The sequence below is a fragment of the Macaca mulatta genome, chromosome 17, assembly GCF_049350105.2.
Source record: "Macaca mulatta isolate MMU2019108-1 chromosome 17, T2T-MMU8v2.0, whole genome shotgun sequence".
Classification (NCBI taxonomy): domain Eukaryota; kingdom Metazoa; phylum Chordata; class Mammalia; order Primates; family Cercopithecidae; genus Macaca; species Macaca mulatta.
In genome coordinates this window covers 73,878,745-73,898,734 of record NC_133422.1, presented here as the reverse complement: position 1 = coordinate 73,898,734, position 19,990 = coordinate 73,878,745, and the positions used below count along the sequence as shown (strand labels likewise).

General features: G+C 39.1%; 1 long non-coding RNA gene across 1 annotated transcript in view; it reads left to right on the top strand.

Moving 5' to 3' along the window:
* Positions 1-19,990, top strand: part of LOC144336137 (uncharacterized) — a 146,693-nt gene that overhangs the window by 36,316 nt on the left and 90,387 nt on the right. The window lies entirely within an intron of this gene.

Sequence of the window (19,990 nt, the reverse complement as noted above, 5' to 3'; positions counted from 1 at the left end):
TATAATCCGACACAAAGGAAAACCTCATTCTTCAAATTGTTGCTCACCCGTCTTTTAGATGAAGCTTGAAAGATTTTGTTTGCAAAAAGCTGTTGAGAGGTTAGAAGGTCATCCTTAGCTACAAAGCTCCTTAGGGTTTTCAAAGTACTTAACCATTCCCTGAAGGTGCCCTTTCCCTGGGCAGTGTTCAAAGCCTCTCTAGAAGATTCTTCAATATTTCTCTTTCCACAGTCAAACTAGGCTCATTGTTTAGAAGAAATGGATTCAGGTGAGTGTCTTTGAACTGCATTTTGAATGGACTATGAAGTCAAGTGGCCTTAAACAAACACATATGAGCAACTTGCGGCTAAAAAAAGGATTTTTAAAATGTTACCTATTTCTACGAGGGAAAGGTGGTTGAGGGAGAGGTGTTTTATGTCAGTTAAAAAGCAAACATGCCTTCTTAGTAGATCTGAATTTCAAGGTTCTATCTTGTATTTTTCATGTATAGTTTGATTTTGAGATATAGGCCAACACTGCCTTTTTGAAGTATTGCTATTTAATTTGTGGGAGATCTTTCATTCGAATAGCTACATGGACAGAGTAGAGGTTTAAAGCAGTATCAAGATTAATCAGGCCAAAAGATCCACTGCTATAAAGTAACTAATTAGTAAGTAATTAGTGAGCACAAACTATGTGTAAGGCAATAGTGTATTTTGTGACCTTGTTTCTCTAGATCAAAGTTTAATTCTATACTTTCCAAGGCTTGTTCTAAGAAAGATATGCCTCATTTCTATAATTAGAAATGAATAAATGGTCCAATTTATTCATGAGTCAGTTTTCACAGGGTTGAGGCAGAGTCATGATTAGTGCTTATCCTGCAGCTCTTGTAGGTCACAAGGAATGCCTCTTCTGTGAAATGATATAATTCAGAAAAGCTTTGTCCTTCCCTCTGTTGCTCTAATTACAGTTGTCACATACACTTTAGAGTCCTAGGTGTTAGAAGTTAAAGGGATATATGTAATTGACAAAAAGTGAATTTTAAGTGAATTCCTATTTGTACTTTTAGCAATTGCAGAAAATGAAGGAAATTCTTTTACCATCCCAAGAGACCCAGATTATCATCTAAAAGTGCTTATTTAACTGTTTTCAACTTTTCCCGTATTTCCAAGCAGATTTTACTTCACATATATAAAGTATGGGCAACATGTGTGCACACACACACGTTTGCACACACAAACACACATACACGCTTATTCTCAACGCTTGTCTTGGAGGCAGGAGATGGCAGGAAACATCAGGGACTGGTTGTAGACTTATCAAGTCAGAGATCATTTGTTTCAACTGTCATTTTGTTTAGGAAACTCAAGACTGATTTGTGCAAAAGCAGTTAGTTACCTCGGACAGAACTAAAACCAGAACCCAGATGCCCTGACTCCCTATTAAATTTTATTTTTCTCTACTTCTCATTAAAATCCAATTCACACAAAAGGTAAAGATCAAAGGCAAAGAAAAGCAAGAGTCTATTTATAGTTTTCTCCAACTTGAGATTTCAGCAGTACAATTTTGGATAAATTTACAAAAAATATTGATTCCACTTACCCTTCTTACCTGCTGGAAGCCAAAAGACTGATAAGCAACGTATTAACAGGTTGCACAGCTGAGCACTAACCAATCAGAATGAATGCTGACAGCTGGGAGGGAAGTCTTGGCAACCATTTAATCTGCAGATCCCATTATTCTTTACCTCCTACCATGTTGCTTTATATTCCTTGCCTAGAGTTCCAGATGACCTCTGGAGAGTTGCACTGAACCTGTAGCCTCTAGGACAAGGGCTATGAAATCCTTTCTCACTTTCCCTAGATCAACTTCCCCATGGTACTGGAGTTGGAAGTCACTGCCCCACACCTGAAGTTTCTGGTGTGGATCTTATACTAAACTGCCCATCACCCAGAACCATGGCACTGTCTTATCATAATACTATCATGAGGACTTTGCTGTCTTATCACAATACTATCTATCATGAGTACTTCATTGAAGACTTTTTTCCATCTGTTTCATTGAACTTAATTTTCCCCACCTTCACCATGGCTACAAATCTATCTGTGACTGCAGCTCTTGAACCACCCTAGTACCCTCATGGGGACCTGCCGCTATCCCTCCCACTGTCAATCCTTCACCTGTCAACCCTCATATTTCCCTCATGCCAAATCTTAGCGTCCTTCCATCAGAATCTGCCTACGTTCCAACTCAGTGTGTAAGGACTTCATGTGCCTTTATTCTCATTTGTCTGTGAGAGATAAATGAGTGGACATTATATTTCATTTGGTGGTTATTCCTTACATGTTATGTCCATTCTGTATTTGTACCTTGACAGGAAAAAACTTTAAAAAACAATGTTGATATCTAACTCAAATGTCTATTATTTGCAGACTGGGTAAACAAAAAGTTAATTGTTACATATTTCTTCATGGAATACTATTAACAATAACCTAAGAATAAATGAGTTACAGCTGCCTGTAACAACAGGGATCAATTTCACAAACATAATAATGCTGGGTAGAAGAAGCCAGACTCAAGATAATACCCGTTATGTTTTCACTTAAATAAAGTTAAAAAGCAGACAAAACTAATCTATGGTGTTAGAAGTAAAGATAGTGGTTACCTTTCCAGGGAAGAGAGAAGGGATTAGGTGGTTGCTTAAGGGGGGATTCTGGGGGCTGGCCATGTTCTTTCTTGCCCTGGATAGTGATCACATGGGGGAGTTCACTTTATGATACTTTATCAAGTCAAACACTTAGGATTTATGCATTTTTGAATGTGATTTACACTTCCACAAAAAGTTGAGAAATGTGTATTTTCTAGTCAATGGGAAGTAAAAACAAAATGAATTATATTCATTATTCAGTGACCAGGGCTAATATTTCTTAATTGTGAGACAAGTAATGAGTACTTTGATTTAATTTGAGGAACCTATCAGCACTTTCACTGGTGTTAGAAATTTCACTATTAGAAAGTTGTCCTCATGGTTAAAGCAAAATCCTGGTATATGCAAATAGTGGTAGAAAGCGTGTCACAGGTTATTGTGGGTTTGTTCATCCTTATAGTGTAGGGATGAAGTGTGAGAGCTCTGGAGTCAGAATGCCCAGTTCACATTTAGGTTCTACCACGTACTAGCTGTTCCAGTAGTTCCGACACACACTCTCTGATGATCCTTTGAGGAAGAGCCAATAAGATCGGATTTGTTCTTTGTCTGAAAATTTCCCCACATAAGCAAAATATCTGGGAGTAAGACCTATATTTTTGTTGTAGATGAGAAAAGAACCGTGATTTTATCTCACCTCCTTTTCCTGGTGGTTTGAGAAACCCTATCAGTGAATTTTCATCATAACAATATGTACAAAAGTTCAATATTTATGTGGTTGAAGCTATAGTCAATAATCTGTCCATTTGTCCTGTGTCAAGTTGCAAGTATGACAAGGCAGAAACACCATTAAGTGCTCCTCAGTTTTATAAAGAGACAAATTTCACCATGTCATGCATAATTTAAATAATAATAGTAACTAATCAAGGGTCACAAAATTGCACAGAGACTATCAACCCTGTATGAATTTTCCATGTGATAAAATACCTTCACGTATTTCTATTTAAAGCCTTTGCTCACTTTTTAAACTTAATGCCATGTTAAAACATGCGCAGGGATTTTGAAATATGCTTGGCTGGGCGTGATAGCTCACGCCTGTAATCCCAGCACTTTGGGAGGCCAAAGCGGGCGGATCACGAGGTCAGGAGATGGACACCATCCTGGTCAACATGGTGAAACCCCGTCTCTACTAAAATACAAAAAAATTAGCCAGGCCTGGTGGTACATGCCTGTAGCCCCAGCTACTCAGGAGGCCAAGGCAGGGGAATCGCTTGAACCCGGGAGGCGGAGGTTGTAGTCAGCCGAGATCGTACCACTGCACTCCAGCCTGGTGACAGAGTGAGACTCCATAAAGAAAAAATAGAAAAAGAAAAAGAAAAAGAAAAAAAAAAAAAAAAAAAAAAGGAAAAGAAATATGCTTGAGTTTGTAGCTTGCTTTCTCTCAAAACAAAAATCAAACCAAGTTTGTTAAAGTTATTGCTTAGAAATTGTCTTCTAAAACTTCCTCATGGTAAAAACAAAGGGTAGTACAATTTGTATCTGAAAGCAGTTTTTATAATTTTTTATTTCTATTTCATTTGTTTTTGCTATAGGTTAGATAGTACAGAAATGTTGGGAGCAAAGAATGATAGAAATGCCATTTTTCCACTCCCCTCCAGAGGCAGTCAAGATCGTGTAAGAATGAGAGCTATGGGAATGGGAATGACTTCAGATTAATGAACTGAGAGAAAATAAGGAGAAAACACGACTGAGAATCATACTAGTCAAAAAAACAGTTAAAATATATCATAAAAAGATATTTATTTAAAATAGCTTTTGCTAATTTAAAAAATAATACATGTTCATCTTAAACTTATTTATAAAATGCAGGGAACTGTAAAGAAGAAAGTAAAAGTCACTGACAGTCCTATTGAGTTAACCACTGGTGACATTTTGTGGTATTTTCTTTTCAGTTTTTTCTCCACTTCTGTATACAAAATATATGTGTGTCCTTTACTGAAATAAAGTCAGTCTATATACAATTTTTTAAATTTTGCTATTTTCACTACACATATCATGAGCATTTTCTCCCTTTGTTTAAACATTTTTTAATTTTTTTTTGCTATATTTTATTCAGTTCTATGGCATTTTAGAATTTGATCTTTTCCTATATATATAACTTATCAACTAAAAGGAGTCTTCCATTTATAATACATTGCTTAGTCAATGGCATCTAGTTAATAAACGTACTTCACTGAAGTAATGTTTTTCTATGGCAGAACTCATGGGGTTTCTATAGACCCGTTCGGAGAGGGGATTGATGGCAGGGATGCAAGTGACTCCATAGGCTGTGGATGAAACTAACTGAACCCACACGGTGGTGACCCAGACCTTAATTCTCTCTGATGGGATGGATAAGTATTATCTGCCCCATTTCAAATCTAAAATCTTTCTTCAGAGCACCCTGGATTATCTATATTCCAATTGTTTCTTTTCAAACTCCCATGATGAAATAAACCCTACACCTGCATTGTAAGTTTTTTAGTTTACTTTCTTCCCTCATTCAAACAAACTCTCCAAATCCTACCTCAATCTAAACAGTTTCTCAAATCCCAGAAATCACGTGAATTTTGCTAGAATGAAGATCTTAAACCTTTCTTTCCCATCACACAAATTCAGTTTCCTCTTGATGTTTACAGTGCAAATGTTTGCTAGCTTTATATATTTCTCTGGGCTTTTCCTTTGTGTGCTTTTAAATCTTCTGCCTTTGCTGAATCAACAAAGTCAGGGTCTGCATAACATAGTGGACAGATCTGTGCTAGAATTAACACACTGCTCCGCATTGGGGGGTGTGTGTGTGTGTGACTGCGTGTGTGTGTGTTCACACGTGCCATGCCAAAAGCGTCTCTTTAGTTTCTTTCCTCCATATTTTTTCTCAAATACTCTTTACAGCTATAGTTTCACACATTATCTTTGGGCTCAAATGCATTCTGGGAAGTCCTCTTTTTGTTGGACTAAGCAGGGGTGAAGCTGGAGGTAAGAATGGGCATTGACCTAGGAGCTAAGTTTGTTTGTTATTGTTATGTATTTATTTATTTTTGTTTCAATAGTTTTAGCGGTACAAGTGATTTTTGTTTACATAGATGAATTGTATAGTGGTTAAGTCTGGACATTTAGTGTACCAGTCACCAAAATAGTGTACATTGTATCCAACAGGCAAGTTTTCAGCCTTGGCTTCCATTCCATTCTCCCTGCTTCTTAGTCTCTAGTGTCCATTATACCACTCTGTATGCCATTGCATACCCATAGCTTAGCTCCCACTTATAAGTGAGAACATACGGTTTTTGGTTTTCTATTCCTGAGTTGCTTCACTTAAGGTAATGTCCTCCAGTTACATGCAAGTTGCTGCAAAAGACATTATTTCGTTCCATTTTATCGCTGAGTAGTAGTCCATGGTGTATGTGTGTGTGTGTATATATATCACATTTTCTTTATCCACTCATCAATTGATGGGCACTTAGGCCTTTGCAATTGCAAATTGTGCTGTGACGAACATGAGCATGCAGGTGTCTATTTGACATAATGACTTCTTTTCCTTTGGGTAGGATCCCAAAGTAGCGGGATCGCTGGATCAAATGATAGATCTATTTTTAGTTCTTTGAGAAACTTCCATACTGTTTTCCATAGTGGTTGTAATAATTTACATTCCCACCAGTAGGATATAAGTATTTAACCTGAGAGCTAAGTTTGGACTAAAAAGAAATTGCCTCACTTAATCCAGTAGTCATTTTAGGATATTAAATGTTCTACTCTACAATGATTAGTTGCATGGTTAGTCTAGCCATATGGCCAAATATAATTGATTGATGTTGGTTGAAGTTGTTAAATAAAGGTATTAAATCTCAATGGATACATTATTATATGCTATGCCTGGGTCGCTAGCAAAAAGGGATTGGGAGGCAGGTTCTAAGAGGCAGTAATTGGCCAAAAGGAATTTAGAAGATATGAAATACCAGATTTATCTGGGAGAACAATATATGTATCATTTATGAATGAAAAATATTCCTAATATACAAAGAACTCCTAAACATTAAACATAAAAAATGGCAAAATGAAAGGCAATTCCTAAAGAAGATATGCAAATACACAATGGATTGACTTAATTTCATTAGCAGGCAGAGAAATGCAAAACAAAACAACTGTGAGATACCATTTTTTGCTTGAATCCTAATCCTAATTCTAAACCTTTTCTGTTGGTAAATATTAAAAGGATTGGTGATGTCCATTATTGTCAAGAGTGTAGAGCAACAGAAATACAAATATATTAATAGTAGGAGGACGACCTACCAAATATTTTGGGAAAGTAAACTAGAGGTATCTTTAATGATTAAATTTTGCAAAATTACCTTTAACTATGGAGTCCTACTGTGGGAATCTAAAATAAATTAAACTATGACTATGAAAGGACATAGATAAATGTATCTGTTGTAATATTAGTTATCACATTGTAGTAAATGGTATCAAGAAAAATACCTATCAATGGAGAAATGACAACAGGCATACCAGACCACCACAATAAAGTGAATATCACAATAAAGCAAGTCACACAAGTTTTTTTTTTTTGTTTCCCAGAGTTTGTAAAAGTTATGTTTACACTCTACTGTAGTCTATCAAGTGTACAATAGCATTATGTCTAAAAATTTACATATTCTAATTTTAAAATATTTTATTGGCCGGGCATGCTGGCTCACGCCTGTAATCCCAGCACTTTGGGAGGCCGAGATGGGTAGATCGCCTGAGGTCAGGAGTTCAAGACCAGCCTGGCCAACATGGCAAAACCCTGTCCCTACTAAAAATACAAAAAATTAGCTGGGTGTGGGGGTGCATGCCTGTAATTCCAGTTACTCGGGAGGCTTAAGCAGGACAATCACTTGAACCCGGGAGGTGGAGGCTGCAGTGAGCCAAGATCACGCCACTATACTCCAGCCTGGGCAGTAAAGCAAGACTCAAAAAATAAAAAACAATTAAATAAAATAAAATAAAGTGCTTTATTGCTTTAAAAAAAAATCCTAACAATCATCTGAGTCCTTAGTGAGTCATAATCTGATTACTACTGGAGGATCTTGCCTCAACGTTGATAACTGCTGACTGATCAGGGTGGTGGTTGCTGAAGGTTGGGGTGGCTGTGGTAATTACTTAAAATAAGACAACAATGAAGTTTGTAACAAAGATGGACTCTTCCTTTCACAAAAGATTTATCTGTAGTGTATGATGTTTGATAGCATTTTACTTACCGCAGACCTTCTTTGAAAATTGGAGTCAATTCTCTCAAACCTTGCTGCTGCTTTAGCAACTAAGTTATTGTAATACTATCCATCCTTTTGTTGTTTCAACACTTTACAGCATCTTCACCAGAAGTAGATTATATCTCAAGAAACCACTTTCTTTGATCATTCATAAGAACCAACTCTCATGCATTTGAATTTTATCAGGAAATCACAGCAACACAGTCACATCTTCAGGCTCTACCTCTAATTCTAGCTATCTTGTTATTTCTACTACATCTGCAGTTATTTCCACCACTGAAGTCTTGAACTCCTCAGACTCACCCAAGAAGTTTGGAATCAAGTACTAACTCTTGCTAATGTTGATATTTTGACCTCCTCTTATGAATCATGAATGTTCTCATTGGCATCTGGTAGGCTGAATTTTTTCCAGAAGGTTTTCAATTTACTTTGCCCAGATCCATTAGCAAAATCACTGTCTATGGCAGCTACGGTCTTATGAAATACAGTTCTTTTTTTTTTTGTTTGTTTGTTTTTTGTTTTTTGAGACGGAGTCTCGTTCTGTCGCCCAGGCTGGAGTGCAGTGGCCGGATTTCAGCTCACTGCAAGCTCCGCCTCCCGGGTTTACGCCATTCTCCTGCCTCAGCCTCCCAAGTAGCTGGGACTACAGGTGCCCACCACCTCGCCCAGCTAGTTTTTTGTATTTCTTAGTAGAGATGGGGTTTCACCGTGTTAGCCAGGATGGTCTGGATCTCCAGACCTCATGATCCGCCCGTCTCGGCCTCCCAAAGTGCTGGGATTATAGGCTTGAGCCACCGCGCCCAGCCTGAAATACAGTTCTTAAATAATGAGACTTGAAAGTAAAAATGACTCCTTGACCTATGGGAATAGATGTTCTATTAGCAGGAATGAAACAATGTTTATTTCCTTTACATCTCCATCAGGGCTCTCGGGTGACCAGGTGCCTTGTCAGTGAGCAGTAATATTTAGAAAGAGTATTATTTTTTTTCTGATCAGTAAGTGTCAACAATGGGCTTAAGTGATTCAGTTATCTCTGCTGTAAACTAAGACACTGTCATCCAGGTTGTGTTGTTCCATTTATATAGCATAGGCAGAATAGATTTAGCATAATTCTTAAGGGCCCTTGGATTTCTGGAGTGGCAAATAAGCATTGGCTTCAACTTAAAGCCATCAGCTGCATTAGCCCCTAACAAAAGTCAGTTTGCCCTTTGAAGCTTTGAAGCGAGTGTTGACTTCTCCTCTCTAGCTATGAAAAGTCCTAGATGGCATCTCCTTCCAATAGAAGGCTGTTTTGTCTACATTAAATAGCTGTTATTTAGCGTAGCTACCGTCATCAATGATCTTAGCCAGATTTTCTGGATAACTTGCTGCAGCTTTTACATCAGCACGTGCTGGTTCACTTTGCAATTTTTTGTTACGGAGATGGCTTCTTTACTTAAACATCATGAACCAACTTCTCCTAGCCTTCAACTTGTCTTCTGCAGCTTCCTCATCTCTCTCAGTCTTCAGAGAACTGAAAAAACTTAGGGCCTTCCTCTGAATTAGCCTCTGGTTTAAGGGAATGTTGTAACTGGTTTGATCTATCCAGACCACTGTAACTTTCTCTACATAAGCAATACGGTTGTTTCACTTTTTTTTTTTTTCTTTTGAGACAGAGTCTTGCTCTGTCACCCAGGCTGGAGTGCAGTGGCATGATCTCAGCTCACTGCAACCTCTGCCTCCCAGGTTCAAGCAATTCTCCTCCCTCAGCCTCCTGAGTAGCTGGAACTACAGGTGCATGCCACCATGCCTGGCTAATTTTTGTATTTTTAGTAGAGGCAGGGCTTCACCATGTTGGCCAGGCTGCTCTCGAACTCCTGACCTCAGGTGATCTGCCTGCCTCGGCCTTCCAAAATGCTGGGATTACAGGCGTGAGCCACCACTTCTGGCCCACTTTCTTATCATTTGTGTATTCACTGGAGTAGCACTTTTAATCTTTTTCTTTGCATTCACAACTTGGCTGTTTGACTTGAGGCCTAGTTTTCAGCCTGTCTTACCCAAACACACCTCCCTTGCTAAGCAGAATCAGTTCTAGCTTTGATTTCAAGTGACAGATGTGCAACTTTTTCTTTCACTTGAACACCTAGAGGCCATTGAAGGGTTATTAATTGTCCTAATTTAATATTGTGGTGTCTCAGGGAATAGGAAAGCCTGAAGAGAGGGAGAGAGAAGGGGGGATGGCCGGTAGGTGGAGCAGTCAGATCACACACAACGTTTATCAATTAGGTTTGCTGTCTTGTATGGGCACAATTCATGGCACCTCAAAATAAGTACAATAATAACATCAAGGATCACCAATCACAAATCACTATAACAAGATCATAATGAAAAAGTTTGATAGTGTGAGGATTACCAAAATATGACACAGAGACACAATGTGAGCACGAGCTGTTGGAAAAATGGCACTGATAAACTTGCTTGACACAAGGTTGCCACAAATATTTAATTTATTTTAAAAAATGCGTTATCTGTACAATAAAGCACAATAAAGCAAAATGCAACCAAATGAGGTATGCCTATACTTAAATTGTGATGAAGCCACACCATAGAATTTTATGTAGTTATCAGAAAAATTAGTTGGTTCTGCATGTATGGTTGTATTAAAAAGTTACAGAAAAAAGTATAGAATAAATAGAAATGTACCCTCATGTATTTTAGAGTATATGTTTATATGCTTTGTAGGAACATTGGAACAGATATGTAGACTCCACATGATGGAGGAAAAATGGATGGAGCTTGTTATCAATCCTTGCTTGAGGCCAAAAATCGCTTTTAGCTCAACCAATGAGCAATTACTGAAAATTTAATGTACATAAAGCTGTGCTAGACCCTGGAGAAAACACAGATATGTGAGATATAGTTACTGAACTCTAAACAATTAAATTGAGTTAGGATAAAACAAACATATACGTGTACATGATTACATGCTAGGTGATACGATATGAATTCCAGGTGCTGTGGAAATTCGAAGGAGAAGTTGATCCGGGTGGACAGGGAGCAGGTTTTGGAGAAAAAGAACTCAAATTGTGTTTAGAGAGCCCACTGCTTGCATTCTTTTTGCTTCTTTTTGCTCCACTTTCCTTTATTTAGACTTTCATTACTGTGTACCTGACCTTATCATTTGCCCTTGGTTGTCCACCTTTGTTAACACTTGCTTAGTATTTTGGACTCTTGAGTAACTTGGGCCCCAGTTTGTCCTCAAGTGTACCTTTGAGCCCATTTCCCTGTCTTAGTCCCTCGGAATAAGAATTAGATGGACTTCAGCCAACCTACCCAAGCTCAGTCGGTCTCCACCTTTGTTGACATGGGTCAACATGACAAGCACCATAACAGTTGGTTGTCATGATTAATCTCCATGTTGGAAATCCAGGTCAGGACACAAAAGAACTTGCTCAATTCTTTCCTCTTAGGCTGTTGAAATAAATGAGGGTAAACCATGCTGGTCGAGTTTTGCCGCTCTATGTCTAGTTCATTATGATTACACAGACCTAGCCTCAATTAAGTAATATTCTCTGCAGTGGGAGGGGGCCATTTTGTGAGTGAATTTGAATGTCTGCATAGATCAGCATTATTGTTCATCACATCTGCACTTACATATATTTGTATGCACACTCACAAGTGCAAAGATGCAGTTTCAAACTTAATTAAAAATAGGAAGCAACCTAAAGTGTGCTAGTATTTCCCCTGACTTCAGCATGATCTACCACTTTGACAAAATTTCATAAATCTCCTGCAATAGGAAATTCTACTGCATAGAACCATTTTATGTAGTAATATAGGTATTTAAAATATTCAACAACTTTCATCATGTTTTGCCTCATGGTACATAGGATTTTTATGTATTTAATAGTTACATATGTTATATATTTTAAACAGTATTTTTTACTAATGGTCCCCAACAGTACATTTTTCTGAAACTCTAACATCTGCGTTTTGTTCTTGTAGCTTATGATAATAATCTTGAATTGAGCACGTCCAACCATAGAGGATGAATTAGTAGCTAGCTTTCAAAGGTGGCTGGATCCAGCAACCAAAGCATCAAAACTTATCAGGTCCTGGTGACAGAAAGGCCTCCTTCTTCACTTTTTGAAGGGCAATTCCGGATCTGGCATCTGAGTGGCTCCTGCTGTTGCCAGGCCTGCAGCAGGTACACAGAAACTCAGAGGAGAGGAACCGTGGGGAATGTTCATTTGTTATTTATTTATAAACTTGCCGTGCCACATCATGTAAAATTAACACCTTTAATGGACTCCTGCCTCAGTTGCTTGAAGGACGAGCTTTCACCAGCCAAGGCCACCCACTGGCTTCCAGGAAGTATTGCTGTGTGTTTGCTTTGGGCTTCGAGTTCCATGGAGTTTACCTGCTGAAGTCGTGCCTGTGCCCAGCCGGTCAGCAAAGGTCTGTCCCATTAGAGAGAATGTTCAGGAAGTGGAATCTTTGGGGTTTTTGTGCTGAAGAGATGAGTGATTACTGTGGAGCATAAATTCCTTTCTCCATCTAGTTAATGAAGAGATTTACTTCAACATTCATTTATTATAAATTGGAGGGGGGGATGGCTTCTCCCATGTGCCAGCATCGAGAGGGTCCCTTTCCTGTAAGAGTTCATAAATAATCAACGTTTACAATGAAAAGGTTTTGTAAGCATTATCTTTTCCTGTCACAAAAATCCCCTCATGTTTCTAAGGGAAGACCAATACAGTTTGCAGACAATGATTCTGGAACAAAAATGGCTTTATACATAGGGAATGAATGTAAGCATTTGGGGATTTCTAAGGAAGAGCTCACCTTCTATACACACCGCATTGCTCCAGCTTCAGTGCCTAAAGTTCCAGTCTAATTCTGTAACATTATCGAAATGCAAATAATGTCTGTGAGAGTGGAGGAACAGCTTAGGTTATTCAACAAACATTTGTCAGCTTACCATGTGCTGAGTATTGCACTTGATAGATATAAAGGCTGTAGAAGAGATCATGGTCTAATGGTAGCAAGAAAAAAAGTGACAGATAATTAAAATCCAACTTTAAGTATTATAGTTGAGGCCAGTGCTGAGCGGTAGGGAAATAGAGAGGAAGGAGGATTAATATTGCCCAAAGAGATTGGAGAAGGCTTCAGAAAGAAGACACTTTCTGAGCTTGAAGAATGGATAAACTTATATCCAGATGGGAAGAAAAAAACAATTCCAGTTAATTTTTGAGGGAGCAATGACAATATGTATTTGAATCCTTGCTGGATGCCAATTGTTGTGCGAAGGGTCAGGCCCCGTGTGAAGTGCTTTAGACCCATCATCCAGTCCAATTCTTACAAGGGAGGAGCATTGTCAGTGCCTTATGTGTCAGAACACAGAGAAGGCCCCCAGAGGTTAACTAACCTGCCCAGTGTTGGAATTCGAACATAGGGCTATATACTCCCCAGCCAGTGCTCTTATTGTGGCCCTGCAGCATTCACCGCTGCCTTTTTCCAGAGCCATGGGGAAGTATGACCTGTTGGGAGATGGCAGAACCATGGGGAAGTATGACTTGTTGGGAAATGGGTGAGATCTAACATGGCTGTGAGTTGAGAGAGAGAGGGTGCTGGGAAGTCAGGTTGTGACCAGATTGTGAAGAGCTTTGAAGGCTGTAAGACGTTTGAACTTTGTACTGTATCCTATAGGCAATGGGAAGCCAGCCATTGGAGGTCTTTGAGTATGTGTGCTTGCATGAGGGAAAGAGAGAGAGAGAGAGAGACAAAGACGGGGTGAGATTAAGAGAGAGAGAGGGAGGGAGGGGGTTATGTTTATCTTTTAGAAGGACAACTATGGGCTGGCGCGGTGGCTCATGCCTGTAATCCCAGCACTTTGGGAGGCCAATACTGGCGGATCATGAGGTCAGGAGATCGAGACCATCCTAGCTAACACGGTGAAACCCCATCTCTACTAAAAATATACAAAAATTAGCCGGGTATGGTGGCGGGCGCCTGTAGTCCCAGCTACTCGGGAGGCTGAGGCAGGAGAATGGCGTGAACTGGGGAGGCAGAGCTTGCAATGAGTCAAAATGGTGCCACTGCACTCCAGCCTGGGCAACTGAGCAGCAAGACTCCGACTAAAAAAAAAAAAAAAAAAAAAAAGGACAACTATGGCAATGTGTGGCAGATGAACTTCAGAGAAGGGTAGTAGTGGTGGGTGGGGTAGTGAGATGACGAGTGAGTTATGTTATATCTTCTGTGAGATACAGCATAGGTTCAAATGTAGGCCTTCCATTCATTGTGGTACAGAAAAGTTGACCAATTTTCGGTTTAAGAACATGTAGATTTGAAAGGTGGACAGGTCTGTAAATGACTAGCTGTGGCATCCTAAGCAAATTAGGTAAGCTCCTTTTACATAGTCACAATGCCAGCCTCAGTCTCTTCACCTGTAAAAAGGGGATAATAATAGTATTTTCCTCACTAGACTGTTGTGAAGATTAAATAAGATAGTGATCTGTGGTCCAATGCCTGGCTCATTGCACATTTCCTATTATTGATAGCTATTACTCTATGAGCACTTTCCAAGGAGAGTTATTTTATCAGACTACTCAGTGAGCCACCCATGAAGGCCATGAGGAAATGGAATTTGAACACTCATTGATGTGTACAGTGGGTGGCAGGTAGAGTAGAAATGAAGGAGAGTAACAAAGTTCTAGAGCATTCTCCCAGAGTGAGAGCTGGGCCTGGAAGCTGTGCAATGATGTCTACAGTTAGATGGGAAAGAGGAAACCAAGAGAAAATTGAAGGCAAGCATTCCTTCCCAAAGTGGCACTGGAGATGAACTTAGGTAGTGCACAGATGAATATCGACCTTGTGATGATGTTATATTTATTCTAGTTATTGCCAATAATTACTTCTGTGTCTTTTCCTCCATTCACTGTGATGTTATGAAGTGGGTCTGTCTGAAGATAAATATTAAACAAATAATAGTGCATGTGATGTGTGGATATAGCAAAAATTGTGAATATGGTCTGAGGTTGGGGACATGTGGTGCTAGAGAATGTGGCCTTCTCCAGGACAGAGAACTTACCTGATGCACGACTCTCTCTCACCCTGGTATGTAGCACCACAAGCCTGGCAGAATGGATGCTTGGTAGATGTTTGTTCCACCAAATCATGTTCCCTGCTGGTACTCTGGGAGCACTGTGAGTTTTTAGTATCAGCTTCATGCACTGCTACTGTCATCCTTTCTTAGAGGTCATCTCTTGCCTTCTCTATCTCTCAACAAGGGGATTTCCACTAACAATACAGATTCTAAATTCTATGGTGCATAATACATACACGCTGAATTTACACCAAATAAATGAAGGAGGTGTGCGATGCTCTCTGTAGCCTTCAGCAGGGAACATAATAAAATGATTAGGAGCAAGGGCTTAAAGTCACACAGACCTGGTTTCAAGTTCCTATTCTACTGTTCATAGCCACTTAACCTAGGGTAATTCATTTAATTACTCTAAGACTCAGATTTCTCATCTGTAAAGCAGTGATCTGATAATAAAAGTACTGAACTCATCAGGCAATTATGAACAGTAGATTATACAAATGATGGAAAGTACTTGCACAGGACTTGTTAGAAATACTTGGTAAATATTTATTATTACCATAGTAATATCATGCTAGCTATGGGGACTGTAAGTTTCTGGTTTCTGCAGGTACAGTGTCCAGTTTATGTCTGTTTTGGAAGATAGTACACGCTTCATCTGTTGCCTACCACAAGACCTGGCACATAAATGTTTACTAAATAAAGGGGGTAATGAATAAACATTAAAAGAGGAAGTGGAATGAGATGATTTTAGGTGATTTGAAGACATTTTGCATACGTGGTTTAGTAAGCTCTGTTATTAAACACAAGGCAAGATGACTTGTGTTTGCTGACACAAAAGTAAATGGCCACTCTCCTTTTAAAGAGTGATAATCTGTCAATATACGCATCAGCCAATATCACCTTTGCTTCTCTGCTTTTCCCACTCCCAGAGATATCATAGGTGAAACTAGCATAGGAGTTAGATACCTTTTAAGCAAAAAGCACTTGGGGCAATACAGGACTTGGCAAGTATAGCATAGCTCATGCAGTGTTATAACTCTGGAGTCTGAGAGGCTGAATTTTTTTATTCACCTAAGAAATGGAATAATCCCTTCTGAATATACTGCCTCAAGCATAACACTGCTCATAAGATAAGAAGTGCATTTTGACCAAGATGGCCAAAAGGTCCCCCTCAGCTTGACTCAACTTTAGCCAGGCAACTCTCGGGCCCTGACCTCCCTTTTCTTAGAATATTTTACTTTAGAAAATTTGCAATTGTAAATTCTTTCTCTCCTTTATGAGATGTAAATCTCTTACAACCTAGCAATGTGTTTCTCCCTGAGCTGGGATCTATCTCTCTGAAATGTAACCATTGAAGGTGATAGCACCCCTCTCGTGGTCTCTGCGGGAGGATAGGAGCCTAACTTCTACAAAGGACAATTAGCAAATACAGATGGCCTAATCACATTGACTACCCTCCCCCTAATGTCTTGTGGTACTTTTCCATCAGCTTACCTCAGGGTTAAAGTACTCCTGCCTTTTGTTTCAGCGAAGTTGAGTTCAGCCTCTCTCCCCATTGCAGTGGTCTTGATTGAATAAAGTCTCCCTTGCTATTTTTAGCAAGTGTACAGTGCAATTTTTATTTTATAGTTCTTTGAATTAAAAAGGGGGGAGGTGAAGACTCACCCTGTGAATTTACTGACTGTTGTTAAAATCAGCATGTTGTCCATCACCATCAATCAGACAAGTCCCACAATATCCAAAGCCTTTTGATAGTGAGTTTCACAATTAATAAATGAGACAGAATAGGGTGTGGATTGCATGATTTTAATCTTCCCAGAAGAGGGTGCTGAAAAGCCTCAGGTTGAAGACCCAGCACTCTGAGGTCAGCCAATACAGAAGGAATGCTGCTCAACTTTCCAAGCCAGGGTTTGACTAATATGCTAATGTCTTTAAAAACCACACTGCTTTAAAAAAGTAAAGAATGAGGCTCAGTGGATCTGAGATGGGATGAAAGACAAAGAATTTGAAATATCTTTGCCAAGGTGGGCTCAGTGAATTCCAAAAATTAGTCAGATAATTGATTTTATCAATTTGTTTTTATCAAAATATTCAGATCCAACTTCTTGTTGAAATAACAAGTTTTGAGGGGCACATCACTCCTTTCCCTAAAACTTTTTCCTGGTTTATGTTGGACTTAAGGATATCATTCAGCCTTCTTGAAGTGGCTCGTGGTCTTGTCTCTATCTCTCTCTCCTCCTTTCTTACTGACCCCCTCTCATGCCTTGTGGTCCAACCATTCTGACCTGCCTAAAGTCCTCTGGATGGGCCATGTACTCTGCTCCTATGACTGCTATTAGCTCTGTCTTAAAGACTTTTCTACCATTTTTCACCTGTCAAACCTAGCCAATCCTCTTGGAAGCCTCCAGCAGCCTCACAGGGTTAGGGTCTCCTTCTTGATACCCTTAACCATCCAGTTCATAGCCCCATGGTGTGAGAGTCATAAGATGTATCAATGTTGCTTTTCTATGTGTCTAAATTCTCCACTAGGGTAAGGACTCTTCCTTGTCCATTCTATGTATTCCCAGCGGAGTTGCTAGACCCAAGAGAAGTACTAGATAATACTTTTTGAAATAACTTACAGGTGCATAGTATCAAGAGTTCAGGCTGAGTCTACAAAGTGAAGGGAAAGATGGGTCTGCGTCTAGTGCTAGCAGTGACTATCAAATGCTAGCAGCAGCTGTAATAAGAGCAATAATTTCCCAGGTCTTCTTGACTTTAGCCAAGTTTTAGTAAATCTGTTTTTACTCTAAATATCAAAAAGTAGTAGCTTTAAAGGGACAGACTCTTTATTGACCTTAGGGACACTTAATGTTCCTCAAAAACATACTTAGAGGGCATGATTTGAGCGTACAGATTAATCAGTGTGATGCTTGCCTGATAAAGAGACCCATTTCACTGAAATAGAAAGATCTACTTTTGGGTCTTGATGTTTTACTTGGCTGGTCTCTGAGCCAGTCCTAACCATTACACCCCATGTGGGCCATGCCTGTTGGCCTTAAGTCTCATGAGGGATTGGAGTTCAGCTACCTGCAGCATTCTTTACTTTGCTCTTCTGGTTCCTTTCCTGTCATCATTGGCACCCTTAGTTCTATAACACCTACCCTTTCTCCCATTCTTTTCTTCCTGTAAATTCTGGTGATCTTATGTCATTACATTGAAAAAGAACTACTCTGCTCACCATAAATTAGCCATTCCTGCTGAGACAGAACAGAGACATTTCAGATGCCGTGGATGTCTTTTCCCTGCAATGTACAGGTCAGCTTTGCTGCAGTTATGCGTGTCTGGTTGAAATTCTTCATGCCTGGGCAAAAGGAGAAAGGAAATTTTGTTGAGTGTCAGCCCAAAAGTGATGCTTGAAGTGCTCTCAATATTCCAACATCTTATGGCACTTTCTCAGTTCAGTTTGCTTGGTAGTCATTAGATGTCTTCAACTTGATGACTGGGTGGTAAAAAGAAGTCTTAATAAGTCAGCATTTTTATTGTATAAAATAAGAGTTTACCAGTAAATACTAAATTTTTTAAATAAACAATATGATTGATGCCCTAAGTTCTAAGTGTTATTTTGGATCAAACTCTACGTGTACTGATGAAAATGCGCTTGAGGAATGACAACCTGTGCGCTTCTCTATTAGAGGTAGGCAGTAATTCCAGGCATAGAGCTAGTAAGGATTAGGGAGTCTGATGGATTGGCAGCCTCCTCAGTCAATACCTGATGCCTAAGTGCAGAGAGGATTCAGTCCTTGGCATGATGTGAAAGGCCTTTTATGATGTGGTGCTTGCCTGCTTCTCCAGCCTCATTGGTGAATGTTCCCCTCCTTTATCTCACCTTCTTCTGAGTCTCAGCTGTGTGTCCTCTCCCTAAAGATTTGTTGTATATGCACCCACAGAACCCTGTGAGTATCGCCATCCTAGAACTGAGAATAGCATATTGTAATTATATATTTACTTTCCTTTTTTCACAGGATTGTGAACTTTCTTGAGACTAGAGGCTGTATCTTATTTATCTTTGGATCTTCAGAAACTAGCACAGTCCCTCTTTCAAGGTTAGCACTGACATAATCTAATTTTTTAAGATTCATCAATAGAAATATATTATTATTATTTTTAGTTCAAGATTTGTATATATTAAGACTTTGGTACTATTTTGGATATTTACTTATCAAATATTCACAAATTAAAATTTTTACTATAAATTTCTTTTAAAAATCACAGAAACGTTTGTAAAATAGAGAATGGAGAAAAATCACCCATATTCACATTTTTTTCTGCTTCTTTTAGCAATATTTTAAAAATACTTTCTCAAATGAATTTCAGAATAGTTTCATCAAATTTGCATTCTAGAAATTCTTACTGGGACTAGAAATGCATTAAATCTATAATAGATTTGGAAAGAACTGTTCATAGTTTTTAGTCTTCCCATTAGACACATCATTGCTCCTGCCAGTTTTGCAAACCTCATTCTTTTAGAATGTTTGGAAGTTTTCTTCACTAAGATTATTTTAAGGTATATTGCTTTTCATAGCTTTAGATTCTGATTAAAAGTACACTGGCCTCAGGCGGGTGCGGTAGCTCACGCCTGTAATCCCAGCAGTTTGAGAGGCTGAGGTGGTCGGATTACCTGTGGTCAGGAGTTCGAGACCAGCCTGGCCAACGCAGAGAAACCCTGTCTCTACTAAAAAAAAAAAAATATATACATATATATATATATATATATATATATATATATATATATATATATACACACACACACACACACACACAAAAATTAGCTGGGCAAGGTGGTGGGCGCCTGTAATCCCAGTTACTCAGGAGGCTGAGGCAGGGAGAATCCCTTGAATCCGGGAGGTGGAGGTTGCAGTGAGTGGAGATCATACCATTGTACTCCAGCCTGGGTGACAGAGCGAGACTCACAGAGTGAGACTATCTTTAAAAAAAAAAAAAAAAATCACTGGCATC